Source organism: Pipistrellus hanaki (assembly GCF_964339955.1).
Source record: "Pipistrellus hanaki genome assembly, chromosome: 14".
NCBI classification, from domain to species: domain Eukaryota; kingdom Metazoa; phylum Chordata; class Mammalia; order Chiroptera; family Vespertilionidae; genus Pipistrellus; species Pipistrellus hanaki.
This window is the reverse complement of record NC_140516.1, coordinates 30,221,770-30,237,524: the sequence shown is the minus strand read 5'-3', so window position 1 is coordinate 30,237,524 and position 15,755 is coordinate 30,221,770. Positions and strand designations below refer to the sequence as shown.

The 15,755-nt window shown below is 33.7% G+C and overlaps 1 protein-coding gene across 1 annotated transcript in view; it reads right to left on the bottom strand.

The window, feature by feature from the left end:
* The window catches only part of PTEN (phosphatase and tensin homolog), a gene marked incomplete at its 5' end in the record, with an annotated part of 78,052 nt that overhangs the window by 36,343 nt on the left and 25,954 nt on the right, over window positions 1-15,755 (bottom strand). The window lies entirely within an intron of this gene.

Here is a 15,755-nt window from a genome sequence, read left to right as displayed (position 1 = left end):
ATTGACTCCAAGACAAACCAGATGTTAGAATTAGCAGCCATGGACTTTAAAGCAGCTACTATAAATACATACAAGGATGTAAAGGAAAATGATTATAGTAAGTAAAAAGCTGACAAGTCTTAGCAGGGATGTAGAAACTATAAAAGACGAATTCTAGGCCTCAAATGTACAATATCTGAAACAAACAAACAGCCAGCTACTACATGGTCTTAACAGAAGATTGGAGACTATAGAAGAAAGATGCAGCAGATTTATCTTCCAAAAATAATTCCATCTTCCATCCCACATGCTCTTCAAACAGCATAACCTTAACACTCTCCCATCAAGTGATAGAGCCTATGGTTCCTCCCCCTTGTACCTGGGTACACCTTTGTAATTGCCTCAACAAAGAGATATAGCAGAAGCGAAATTAAGCGATTGCTAAGGCTAGATCATAAAGATGTCATGCACCGTCCACCTTGGACTCTGGATCTTGGCACCAAGTTGCCATACTATGAGGAAACTTAAACTAGACTATGTGAAAAGACATCTTGGAAAGGCCAAGTATAGGGGTTTCTGGCCAACAGGCAAATGAGGACACAGACAACAGCCAGCATTTACCAGACATGTGAGTGAAAACGCCTTTAGATGACTCAGCCCCCAACTTGCTAACTCATCTATAGTCACTGTCTTCCCAACTCTAAAGCCCCAGACATAGTGGAGCAGAGATAAGCCATCTTCACCACACCTCCTCTGAATTCCTGACTCACTAACTGAATATAAACGTCTATGTATCCTCTAAAACACACACACACACACACACACACACACACACACACACACGTATGTCACACGTATGTACTGCTAAAAATTCTATAGAAGAATTAAAATGGAATAGCTAAAAATATTCTATTAACTCCAAAGAGGAAAGAAACAGAAGAATGAGAGTGAATGAATGAGTATCTCACAACTAAACATATACAGAAAAATGGTAGACTTAAACAAAACATTATCAATAATTATATTAAATATAAGTGGACTAAACACTCCAAGTAACATTGTTAGTGATTATACAGTAACTTCAAAAATTGACTTTCATTATCTATGAAATATAGCACATATGTTCACATAGTCTGGCTGTACAAGTTGTAACACTCTACAGGCAAAATAATATACTATGCAATGTTCATATCTAAAGAAGATTACATTAATCAAATGCTAACTCTCTATACATTAATGCCACACCACTGAACTCACTACTCCAATGGAAGGAAAAGAGTCTGAGTTGCAAGGTAAGTGACTCTGAAAAGGCCTAAGAAATTCAGTTATTACTTTGGTGAAGTTACTAGAGTAGATCAGGGTCTGATCCCCTACCTCTTTAGACCTCATCTTGTCAGCATATTAACTGGTGCTTTTTTTCAGGGACAAAACTCATGTTATATAACTGATTTATAAATATCATAATGACCATAACCAAAATATATTAATTTACTTGAAAAACCCAATTGCCACACAAACTAAATTATTCATATCTTTATCACCAGTTCAATATTTCACCACAAGCAGACCTTTGAAAAGTGAAATCAGAATGCTGATTAAATGTGGAATCAAAAGAAAAACGTTAAGTTAAATGAAGCTATTTTTAACAGAATAACATTCTGAAGTTTCTATCTCCACAACAGGAATGGTCTTGTCAAGAACATCTGAAGTTCATTGGCTACATTCATTTTTTTCCCCTTGGCCATGCCTTTTCCATTTTTTAATAATAACTAATTAATCCTTCATCCCTCTGAAAGGTTTTATGTAGACAAACTATACATTTCACTGGGTTAAATCCAAGTATGTTACTGTAAAGTCCAAGTGTCATTCTGTTTCTTAAAGATCAATTGGTGTATCTTTGCTTGGCATTGGGACATACTAATACTAAAGTTTGTATACTAGTAATCAAAGCATTATATCATTTTCAATTGCTTAGAAAATTGATAAAAATTCATCTAATATTTATTGAGCACCTGCTATGTGACAAACACTACTATAGACAGAGGGCTAACAAACCCCAAGTCTGACAACCACAATCCTAACCACAAATGGTTCTAGCAGCTTGAGACAGACCCAGCAGCAAACCCTTTTTTTAAAGTATCCAGTTAAGAAAATAGCCTAAGAAAATTGTACTTTTCAACAAGATACTTATTGCCTGCTTTCTATGTTACCTTGAGTTAAATAAAAAAAGCAAAAATAAGAGCTGTAAATTAAATTCTACTTGAAGATAGTGATTCTCTGTACTAGAGGGAAAAGAAACAAGTGACCTATAACCCACTGAAAAATGCAGAAGGCTATTAAAAATATGAATAAGAAACTGCCAAACATTTCTCCAAAGAAGTATCATTTTGCATTTTTTTACCAACATGTGTGTGAATTTCAATTGATCTACACCCTTGCCAACTCATTAGACCTTTAAGCTTTTTTTAGCCATCCCAGTAAATATGAAACAGCATTTTATTGTTTTAATTTTACTTTTTTGATTTATTTTGAATATATTTTCATATGCTTATTGATCGTTTATATATCTTCTTTCGGAAATGCTTCTGTTCACATATTTGCCTTTTTCTTCTTGGAGTTGTCCCCATGAATTTGTACGAGCATCCGTATACTCTTTGGAATTCAAGTCTTTTGTCAGATATGCATTGTGAATAATTCTCCCAGACAGTGGTTGCTATGTTATTAATGGTATCTTACAAAGAAAATACATTTTAAATGTTAAGAAAATTTTAATTTGTCTATTTCTTCTTATGTGCTTAATTTTGTATGTACTAAGAAATCTTTGACTAAATCAAAGGTCATAAAGAGCTTCAATGTTTTTATCTAAAATTTTTATAGTTTTATTTTACTTTTATATTTCTATGTATAATCCATTTTAAGGATATTTTTGTATATTATGAGACATAAGGTTTATTTAATTTACATACCGACATCCATTTGTTTCAGCATCATATGTTAATAAGAGTATCCCTTCCCTAGTAAATTATGTTGGCACCTTCATTAAAAAAAACGTATGTGTGAGTTTCTAGAATTTCTGTTCTGTTCCACTAATCTATGTCATATGATCCAGCAATTCTATTCATAGGTATTTAACCAACAGAAATGAAAACATATATCCACAAAAGTCTTGTACATGCATGCTCCTAAGAGCTTTGCTCATAGTAGATCCAAACTGAAAACAGCCCAACTGTCCATCAGAAGTGAGTGAATAAATCATATCATATCCATAAAATGGAATACTATTCATCAATTAAAAATTAGTGGTACAAGTAACAACAGAGATAAATTTCAACATTATTATGCTAAGAGAAAGAAGCCAGACACAAAAGAGTACATACTATGACTGCATTTACTTGAAATTCTAGGATAGGCAAAAGTTATCTACAGTGAGAGAAAGCAGATTTGTATATTTTCTAGAAACAGTATTTGGGGCCTGATTACAAAGAGGCAAGAGGAAACTTTTTATTGTAACAGAAATGTTCTAAATCTTGACTGTGGTGATGCTTACATGGGGTGCACATATATGTCAAAAACTCACTAAACCGCACATTTTAAATGGGTACATATAAATTATAACTCAATATAGTTTATTGAAAAACAATTTGATAACTATCAATTTTTAAAATGCAACTCACTTTTAAAAAATCTCAAATTCCTTTTGATTAATATCAGAGCTAACAGAAAGAGCACATCATCTTTGGGAATTATATAACTTTTTAGAATGAAAAGCAAAACAGCACTGTCTAGAATACCATTGCCCAAAAGACCTTTTCACAATGATGAAAATGCCACTAGCCACATGTAGATACTGAGCATTAGATATGGAGTGGCCGGCGTCTCAATGGTTGAGTGTCAACCTATGAATCAGGAGGTCATAATTTGATTCCCAGTCAGGGCATATGCCCGGGTTGTGGGCTCGATCCCCACTGGGGTGTGCAGGAGGCAGCTGATCAATCATTCTCTTTCATTAGTAATGTTTCTCTATCTCTCTCTCCCTTCCTTTCTGAAATCAATAAAAATATATATTTTTTAAAAACACACAGAAATGTGACCTAGTACAAATGAAAATGAAGAAATCTGTTTTATTATAATTAATTTAAATTAAACATAAATAGCTGCATGTGACTAAAAGCTACTATATTGGAAAGCACAAGTCTAAAAGTTATATAGGTATGAAAAAATCCACTGGAAGACAATACATATGCCTATTAGTAAGGTAATAGAAATTGGTCTATTCCTGGAAAAGAGCATAAAACTGAAACAGGAAAAGATAAAACAAGTAACTTCATAATTGTCAAAATAGTTTTAACTATATGTAGTTTTTTAAATTCTTGATACGCTTAATTTTCTTTTTTCAGTAGATTAATAAAGAAGGGAACTACAACACTGGACATATTTCTAACTAAGAATGAAGAACAAGTTTGAGTGCAAATGCCAGGAAACGGAGAAAGTGCTCATATAATTTTAGAGTTCACGTCAGAGAAGGGAGGAAATACTGGCGTAGTTAGATATGATACAGATCAGTAAAACGGATTTCAAAAGCTTCATTTAAATAACAGGCTATGAATTCATAACTCAAAAATCAAAAAGGAAAGACTATAACTAAAATTCTGTATAAACAATTACAAATAACCCACAAAAGAGGAAAAAAACAAAAGTTATCTAAGAAGACCAATCAACATAGCTGCAAAGAATTTACCCACAAAGTTCAGATTTAAAAGGTACATATAACAACGAGGCATGGGGGAAAGGAAGTAATCACAGATGAATATAAAATAGTGTACAAAAAAGAACATTAAAAAAACTGTAAATACAAGAGAAAGGGCTTGGACTTGGGAAAATGTTTAGACCAGAAAGAACAATAAACAGGGCAGACAGCTGTGTAATGCTAGAAGCAGAGAAAGAGCAGGAAATTCCCTTTACACTTCCATCTTCACTGTCCAAGAGAATGTTGCTCTGATTCATATTTGTAAGGAGGGTGATTTCAAGAGTGGTGAGTGCATAATAGTTCTCTAAAAGCATTTTCTAAATTGCTACTTAAATAAGACTATTTCTTAAGGATATTTCTTAACAAACATCTATCAACAGAAAAATCTTTGATATTCCATGATTATATATATTTGTAAAGCAGATAATAAGCAATCAATAATTCAAAACAGAGATAGTCCGCCAAGCTCTTTATCACTGCTTCATCTGAATCTTATAAAATTAAAATGGCAAGAGAGGCAAGGCATTATAAAATTGTCTAAAGAAAAAGTACCACTAATTTTCTTATTTTTCAAAGAGATCATAAATATCAGTCAGGGCGGGGGGAAACCTTAAAAATAAATAAAACAGTTGAAGATAGGGTCAGTACACACCTACAAGCAAAGGAAACAAATATGTAAGGCCAATAAACATCACAAAGTTGTTTACCTCTCAATTGAAGAAATGTACTAAAAAGTCAAATTATAACAAATTGCAAAGTTTAAGACCGGTAATATTCAGTTTGCCAAAGTTGTGAGAGGACAACAATACTCGGTTGCATGTTGGTGAGAATATAAAATGATACCATTCTTGAGGGTAAAAGTTTAAAACACAGACCACCCACTGGTCCCAGCAACTCCACTGCTAAGCATTTACCTTAAAGATATACTTGCAAAAGGATACCAAGATATGCATGTGAAAAGGTTTTTAGAGGACTGTTTTAAGTAGCTGCAAAGTGGAAACAACCCAAATATGTATCAGAGGCTACCATTTATTATTGTATGATAAAATGGAATAAAAAACAGCAATAAAAGAACCAATTATATCTCCTTGCCAACATGGAAAATTCCTAAGTATGTTAAATGAAAACAAGCAAGATGCAGAAGAGTATGTTGTATGTTCCTTCCCATTTCTTTTTCTTAAAATGTAGGTATAAGATGAAAATAATTTTTTTAAGAATATATAAAACTTTTAATAATAAATATCTTTGGGAAGGAGGTTTGAGAGTAGGAAGTACAGGAGAAATGTGTAAAGGATATTGTCACCTTTAGGCTGCTAAGCATTTAAAATTCCTATTGAAGAGAATTTCAAAAGTGAGAAGCAAATAGTCCTTCCCAATCTTTCTCTCGAGTATGCAGGCCAGACCATGCAGGTCTTCCTGCTCTGGACACTGAGTCCCAGGTAGTGAGAATAAGGTACAGAGAAGTCAGAGATTATTCCAAGATCTCCAGAGAAGCTCCAAGAATATGAGCAGTCACCAATACCCAGTCACGGCAGCAGTACCTGGGACAGCATGCGTCCAAGCAGCAATGTCCTAAGCAGACTCCCTTACTGTAATCTCCTGGCCATGTCTTGCTTCCCTTAGCATCTCAATCTTCAAAATTTAGTTCTTTAGTTATGAGCTATGAACTACCTAATATTTTTCAAAAAAATTATTTTCTGATTAAGTTAGAATTCAGTCATGTGCAACTAAGAACCCTGACTTCTCTCCTTTACAGTATTTTCCTATAGGCTTTGTGTGTGTTTTTTCCTCTTTTTCTTTTTGCTTTGTTTTTGTGTATTTTTTAGAGAGGGTTTGTGAAATCATACTTTTTTGTGTGCTCCCTTTAACATTTGAATTTTACGGTTTCTTATCTAGCACTTTTGGGCACCAGCGAGACTAGCAAGAGAATAAACAATCTATTTAAAAGAAAATATCATTTTTAAAAAGGAAGGAAGGTAATTTCTCTTAAAGAACTTGAACATTACTTAGGGAAACATTCACTATGGCTGCCCCTCCCACTTCCTCCTCCCTCCTCCCAAGGATTTCATGCCCACAACTGGCTCACTGCCTTATAAGTTTGATACAATAGAAAGGCGGAAAAAAGCAAGAAAACAGCATTTCCAAAAGGAAATGAGAAAATTTAGCTGCAGATATTTCGAAAGTAGAGACAAAAACTTAAACAACAGCAGAGAGGTAATACGAAACTTGGAAAATCAAGAATACAAATCTTTCCAACATAATTATACCTTACTTTAAAATTTTTCAATGTATTAAAATCTTAATTCATTAAAAACAGTTGTGAGAATAAACACTGCCTTCATATTTTTAATCTTTACTTCCCTCAAAGAATTCCTATAAAATAGTTCTAAATAAGTTGCCTATTGTCAAAATAACATATAAGCATATATATATATATATATATATATATTTCAACAGATATAAAAAGTTTGATTTAAAAATTAATCTATGGAAGATGGCAGAGCAGGAAGCACCAGGAATCCATCTTCCCACCTAGACAAAAATTGTACTGGCATAACTAATTATTTTAGAATTCTGGAGTCTATTTCAAGCTACAAGTCTATGGTAGCTTCCAGGGGTAGGCTTGGACAGTAAAGTCACAGTTAATTTCAGTCAATTTCAACTCTTAGTATGGTAGCAGCTCCTGACCTGAACACCCTCTTCCACCCTCCCTCATACCCGGCAGGCAGCCATGGAGTGTTCCTAGAGCATCCTGCACCAGCATATGGGACCTTGTCCTCCAAATATCAGGCATGTGTGTTCCTTCCTATCCTTGACTTCTGCTTCTGACTACAGATGTGCAGACAGAGAAGACTATCACTACAGCAATCCTAACTGATGGAAGAAGCTTCCAGGGGATTTTAGATCCACCGCCTAGTTTTTTCTTAAAATTATTCCCTCTTCCTCTTTTGGAGACTGACATTTAAGAAGTATGATGTTCATGTACAGGTGATTGTTCGAACATAAGTTTTCAACTCCTTTAGGTAAATACCCAATTTCTTGAGTATATGCAATCTGTTTAGTTTTGTAAGAAACCACCATCTTCCAAAGAGGCTGTATCATTTACATGCTGTATGTTTTTTAAATACTGCCATATTGTATAGGAAGCAGTCCTTTTATATGTTACACACTGAATAATTCCACCTAGATCATATTCTTAGAAAAGTCAAAACTATGGAGACCGGAAAAGTATCTCAATGGTCAAGACAGCAACTTTTGAGTAGAAGCACAGACTACTTTTAGGGCAGTCAAACTACTCTGTATAATACTCTAATGATGAATGAACATCAATATAAATTTACCCAAAACCAAAAAATGAACAATACCAAGAGCGAAACCTAATGTAAACTATGAACTCTGTAATAATGGAGATGTCAATGTAGGTACATCAATTACAACAAATATACCATTCTGGTGGAGGACAAAGATAATCAGGGAACTATGCATGTGTTGAGGCAGGGAGTGGGAAATGTCTGTCTCTTCTGTCAATATATTGTGAACACAAAATGGCTTTAAAAATAGTCTATTTAAATAAATAAATAATAAATAAATAAATAGCACTCCACAGCTAATATACTGTAAACGCAAAATGGCTTTTAAAAAAAGTCTACATAACTAGGCAGTTTTTGCTCTACTGTCAACAAGAAGACAGGAGACCTATTTTTGCCACTTTTAATCAACACAGAACTAAACAATCAAACCAGAGAAAAGACATCCAAATTGGAAAGAAGTAAAATTATCAGTTTGCAGATGACACAATCTTACATGTAGAAAACCCTAAAGATTACACACACCAAAAAAAAAATGTGTTAGAATACACTCAGCAGAGTAGAATATAATATTAACATAGAAAAATCAGTTGCTTCTCTATACACTAACGAAGAAAAATTTTAAGAAAAATTAAGAAAACAATTATATTTAGAATACTATCAAAAAAATAAAATAGCCCTGACTGGTTTGGCTCAGTGGATAGAGCGTCAGCCTACGGACTGAAGGGGTCCCAGGTTCAATTCCAATCAAAGGCATGTACCTTGGTTGCGGGTACATCCTCAGTAGGGGGTGTGCAGGAGGCAGGTGATCGATGTTTCTCTCCCACTGATGTTCTAATTCTCTATCCCTTTCCCTTCCTCTCTGTAAAAAATCAATAAAGTATGTATTTTTTAAAGAATAAAATATCTAAAAATTAACTTAACCAAGGAGGTAAAATACTTGTACAAAGAAAACTACAAAACACTGTTTAAAAAAAATTAAAAAGACCTACATAAATAAATAAATCCCAGGTTCATGATTTGGAAGAATTGCTATTATTAAGATTACCATAGCATTCAACACAATCTATAGATTAATGCAATTCCTATAAAAATTTCAAAGACTTTTTTTTTTGTAGAAATAAAAAATCCATCTTAAAATTCATATGGACTCACAAAGCACTCTGATCAAAACAATCTTGAAACAGAAGGACAAAGTTGTAGGACTCACAATTCCTGAATTCAAAATTTGTTACAAAGTATGGTATTGGCATACGGATAGATAAGAGAACCCAGGTATCAACCCTTTTTATATGATCAAATGATTTTTGACAGATGTGTCAAAATCATTCAATAGGAAAAGGACAGTCTTTAATAGAACTAGGAAAAGTTGATATCCACATACACACAAAAAAACACATTAAGTTTGATCCTTATCTTACACTATATAGAAAATGAACTAAAAGTGAATCAAAGACCTAAATAAAAGCTTCAAAATTATAAAACTTTTAAAAGGAAACTTAGAGGAAAAGCTTCACGATGCTGGATTTAGCAATGATTTCTTGGACATGACAGCAAAGACACAGGCAATAAAAAAATAGATAAATTGAACGGCAGCAAAGTTTAAAACTTTTATGCATCAAAGGACACTACCAATAAAATAAAAAGGCAACCCACAGAATGAGAGGAATATTCGCAAATCACATATCTGATAAGGGATTAATATCTAGAATATATTTTTTAAAACTCCTAAAACTCAATAACAAAAACTAAGTCATCCAAGCAGGCAAGGGACTTCAATAGACATTTCTACAAAGATACACAAATGGTCAATAAGCGTATAAAAATATGCTTGAAACCATTTATCATTAGGAAAATGAAATCAAAACCACAATGAAATACTATTTCACACTCATTTTAAAAACTATTAAAATAAAACATAAAATAATAAGTGTTGATATGGAGAAACTGTTAACACTTCTGTATTGCTGATGGGAATGAAAAATGGTATAGCCACTATAGAAAACAATATGGTAGATCTCGAAAAATAAAACATAGTTACCATTTGATTCAGCGATTCCACTGCTAGAGGTAAACTGAAACAAACTGAAAGAAGGGACTCGAACAGATATCATTATACCCATGTGAACATCAGTATTATTTACAAACTAGAGGCCCAGTGCGTGAAATTTGTGCACTGAGAGGGGGTGGTTGTCCCTTCAGCCCAACCTGTGCCCTCTCGCAGTCTGGGACCCTTGGGGGATGTCCCGGAAGGATCGGACCTAAGCTGGCAGTCAGACATCCCTTTCGCAGTCCAGGACCCTTTGCTCCTTACCACCTGCCTGCAGCACTGTTGCTGTGCTCGCCAGCTGTGAGCCAGGCTTCTGGCTGAGCAACACTCCCCCTGTGGGAGCGCACTGACCACCAGGGGGTAGCTCCTGCATTGAACATATGCCTTATGGTGGTCTGTGCACATCATAGCAACCAGTCATTCTGGGGTTTCATTATATAGGATTGCCTAAGGGTAGAAGCAACCCAAGTATCCATTGACAGATAAATGAATAAACAGAATATGGTACATACATAAAATGGAAGGAAATTCTGACACATACCACAGCATGAATGAACCTTTAAGACATCATATGCTAAGTGAAATAAATCAGTCACAAAAAGACAAATATCATACGATTCCACTTATATATAGTATCTAAAATAGTCAAATATATAGTGACGGAACAATGGTTACCAGAGGCTGGGACTAAAGGGAAGAAGAGTTACTGTTTAAAGGGTACAAAGTTTCAGTATGAGATGATAAAAAAAAGTTTTATAGATGGACAATGACGACCCCACAACAATATGAATGTGCTTAATGCACTAAGTGTCAATTAAAAATGGTTAAAATGTGGCCCAGCAGGTGTTGCTCAGTGGTTGAGTGTCAACCTATGAACCAAGGTTTGATTCCTGGTCAGGGCACATGCAGAGGATGTGGGCTTAATCCCCAGAAGGGGGTGTGTAGGAGATAGCAAATCAATTATTCTCTCTCATCATTGATTTTTTTAAAATACATTTTATTGATTTTTTTTTTATAGAGAGGAAGAGAGAGGGATAGAGAGTTAGAAACATCGATGAGAGAGAATCATCCATCTGCTGCCTCTTGCACACCCCCTACTGAGGATGTGCCCGCAACCAACGTACATGCCCTTGACCAGAATCGAACCTGGGACCCTTCAGTCCCCAGGCTGACACTCTATCCACTGAGCCAAACAGGTTTCGGCTCATCATTGATGTTTTTAACTCTCCCTCTCCCTTTCACTCTGAAATCAATAAAAATATTTATTTTTTAAAAGGTTAAAATGGCAAAACTTTATCTTATATATATATTTTATCATACACACACAAAAAAGTTTCTCATCTCCAACTCTATTCATCCATCTTCAAACCCAAATTTTTGCTTCTCTCCTAAAAGCAATCACACTCAACTACTCAGATCCTTTCCCTGGCATTTAATTCAGCATTTCTATGTAATATATAGGATGATACTGAATCTTGTAGATTTACTAATTAACTACATATTTTCTGCCATGGTAAAGAGACTTACAAAACCAGTAGAACTCACACACATATATTTCACTCCTCTTAATCCCCCTTAACAGGTAGTATCACGATATTGGGTTAAATTAACCAACAAATATTAATAACTGCTTTCTGTTTCTAAGTCACCTATTTTTCTAAGACTCTCTTGCATCTTTTCCCCAAATATTTCAATATCAACCTATCAGTTCTTTTTCTTTCTTCCCCTAAATCCCTCTATCCTGCTACTCCAATTAGAACTGGTTGCTCTTCTGCTTATAGCATAGTTGTCATCCTCGGACTTTTGTTTTTCGCTTGAGTTGGATCTTCTCTTTACTGAAGCCCTTTTATTTCATGGTTTATTCCCTTGTTTATCTGGAGCACATCTTTTAGTAATCTCCTGAGAAATGTTTCATGAATATATTCTTTTTTGGCCTTGAATATTTTGTTTTTCTACTTTTGCACTTGATAGGTAGTTTATATAGATACAGAATTCAAGACTGAACATGTATAACTTTTGAAGTACTGTTTTCTCCATCTTCTATTTTTTAATTATACTGCCAAGAAGTTAATGCCATTCATATTCCTTAATGCTTCCTAATTAAGCCTAAAAACTTTTGAAACATTCTCATTATTTTTGGTGTTCAAGAAATTTTGTAATAATTTACCTGGTATTGCCCTATTTTCATTTATTATGATTGGCATTATATAGATATTTCCAATCTGGAAACTCAAGTCCTACAGACATTTCCTGGTATAATAACACCAGAAAAGACTTTCCTTGATGATTTCCTACATGAGAGAAGAGGTCAAAAGTTGTTAAAAAGGAAAAATGAAATTGATACTTTCTTCTAATTTATTTTGAATTTCTCTATATAATCTCTAAACATTAAATCCTCTAAATAATATCCTCTCCTCTCAATAGCCAAAGGATGATAATGTAGGGGTAACAAAAACATTTCCTTTTTATTGAAAAATTAGCATACAATTAAGGTTGATAGGAAGATTAACATATAATTAAGAATATTTGAAAAATGTCTTTAATAAGAAAATTGCATAAAAAAGATGAACTCTTAATCTGTAATAGAGTTGTTTATATATGAATAAAAACTGATAACATACAAGTAACTGTAAATGTTGTTTTTAATCACCATAAATCAGAAAACTGATTCTAAGCATTCCCTTACAATAAACGGGAATCTTTTCACACCTAAAATCTTTCCAATAAAAGAGGAGGAAGTAAATTCCTACTAATTCAAACTATGGGAAAATATTGTTAAATGCATTTTTTTTCATTTTTAGCATTTCTAAATTATGCTCCATAAAACACAATTTAGAAATATGATATTTAATACACAAAAAAAAAGAGACAAGGAAAGAAAGGAGGAAAAGAAGGGGGAGAGAAAAGCATATTATAATTTCACTCGAGAGATCTACAGTAAGAAAGCCAGTTCACCTCTTTAAACCTGTATTTCCCGGATGTTATTAGGTACAGAACAGTTCTCGGGCTATGTCTGCTAAACACATGAAACATTAATTGGTTAAAGACTGCTTAGATCTATAGCAGATAACATATAATTTAGATAAGACTGACATACATATCAAAGAATAATCAATTATCTGAATAAAACATTGTTTCATATTACCAGCTAGTCGGATCAACAGTTTAGTGGTAATAAGGGGGGAAAAGGAAAAACAGTCTGAGGAGAGTTAGTGCTTCAACTTCCCTTCTATGAACTGTCCTTGTCCTGCCATGTCAATCCTAATGGTTTATTAAACAAAGCATTTGCACCCTGGCTTGGTGGCTCAGTTGGTTGGAGCGTTGTCCCGTACACCAAAAGGTTGAGGGGCAACCGATCAATGTTTCACATCTATGTTTTCTCTCTCTGATTAATCAATAACAACATATCCTCGAGCAAAGATATTTTTAGGAAAATAAATATTTTTTTTTAATTTGCAATTAGCCGAAACCGGTTTGGCTCAGTGGATAGAGCGTCGGCCTGCGGACTGAAAGGTCCTAGGTTCGATTCCAGTCAAGGGCATGTACCTTGGTTGCGGGCACATCCCCAGTAGGGGGTGTGCAAGAGACAGCTGATCGATGATTCTCTCTCATCAATGTTTCTAACTCTCTATCCCTCTCTCTTCCTCTCTATAAAAAATCAATTAAAAAAAAAATAAATAAATTTGCAATTAGGGTAGTAAAAATTTTTACCTTCCCCCTTCTCTCCCTTTTTGTTTTTTACATCAATTCCTGATCCTAGGAGGTCACCTAATTAAGAAAAGTTAAATATTTGTCACAAATATACTTTGAGTACCTCATGTATAAAATTCACATTGGTATAATAATTCATATCCCAAAACAGTTAAATAATGCTGAACAATTTAAGCATAAAGGTATTCGAAATTGGGATTTCTTTTACTCAAGGCACTGATGTACAACAATAAAATCTGAACTCTACATAATATTTACTGATGGGGGAAAATAATAGGAAAAATATGGAATTAGGGGGAAAAAAGATACTATTCTTCAGACATCCCAAATAACAGGGTAAGGAACCATCAAATTAGAAATAGTTTCATTAACAGAAAAAGAATAAGAAAATAGACATTTTTTCACTGCTATGTTATCATCTTTGGACCAAAAGCAACATACCAATTATAACTACAATTTCCAACCTTTCCTCCTTAAAAAAAAAAAAAAAAGGAGTTTGGGGGAAGGAGGGGTTAAGCAACTGAAGCCAACAAAGCCTTACTAGTCATTTATCCCTCAAATTAAAATAAAAACTAAACAAAAATATGCACAGCGCAAATATTCCACTCAGTTAATAATTCATTTTTCATATGCTATTACCATTACCATTAGGTGACAAGATCAGTCAGCTAAAGCAACCATTGGCTATATAACCAACCATATACATAAAACATTTTTAAGAATAATAGGTTGAAAAAGTTAAAAGCTATATAAAATAAACTAGACACATTAAAGCAGATAGAATAAACTTCACTTTGGTTACACAAACTAAAAATGTGAATCTAAATTCCAAAGCATAAAAGCAGTGGTTATGAAGTCAAAAGATCAAAGATCAAAATACTTCCCAGCATAGTATTTTCTTGGTGAAGTTATTACAATTTAAGGTCTGATAATCAAATGTATGACTTTATCAGTAACCTAAAAGGATCATTTATCCTCAGTGACTAACTCAGTCAAAAGAGATTAATTCACATTCAAAAGAGAACAATGAAAAAACTAGCATACCAGATTACCACAAAAATATCCTCACAATGACCTCAGAACTCATCTTTACTTTTTCCCAGTATGAGTACTAATTTGACTTGGTTGAATCATTATTTGGTTGAACATAGAATTATAGTAATGTGTAATCATCTTATGAGATAGTTCATCTAAGCTCTAAAGAGGCCTAATAAATACTCCTGCACAACAGAGAATATATGACTGGTGACCGCACTGCCCATTTCCCAGATTCTCCATCTCTCAATCAAAAAATTTACTTGGCTCACTCTTTTTTCTACCACCCGTTGCATTCTCTCTTGATGTGTTATCAGTGACTAAGCCAGATCAAACTGCTCCAGTGTTAAGCATCCTTCCCCTGTCTTGCCTATGAAAAGGGCAAGTTCATTTCCTTCTTTTTAGTTTCTTAAATACTACTTCTGACAGCCTCATGTATGATACCTATATTCTAACAGAAACCACAAAGAAAATAGTTTTGGGTTCTTTTGTAGTTTTTGTAGAAACTGAAATTTAATTCTGAACACAATGTGAACACTACAAAAACCCAACTGGACACAATTCAGTACTGCAAAAATATTAATATACTTTGGTTCATAAGTTGCTAAAAATCATATAAGGGTATAGATAGTCTTATGTACTTAGACAACTATTATAAAAGAATTCTACATTGCATAATGCTTTAAAAGTGCATTACAACTAATTAAAACACTTAATTTTCATAACCATCAAATATTTAAATTGAAAATCTTCAAGAATAACCCAAGTTTTAATTTTTAAAAGCCATTGTTGTTTCTAGTAATATTTTACATTTAATTTATTCATAACAGATTTTTGCATTGACATCAGAAAATATATTAAGACTACACAGCAGATACAAATTCCTTCTCTCATAAAATATACCATGTACTGTTAGGTCATAAAC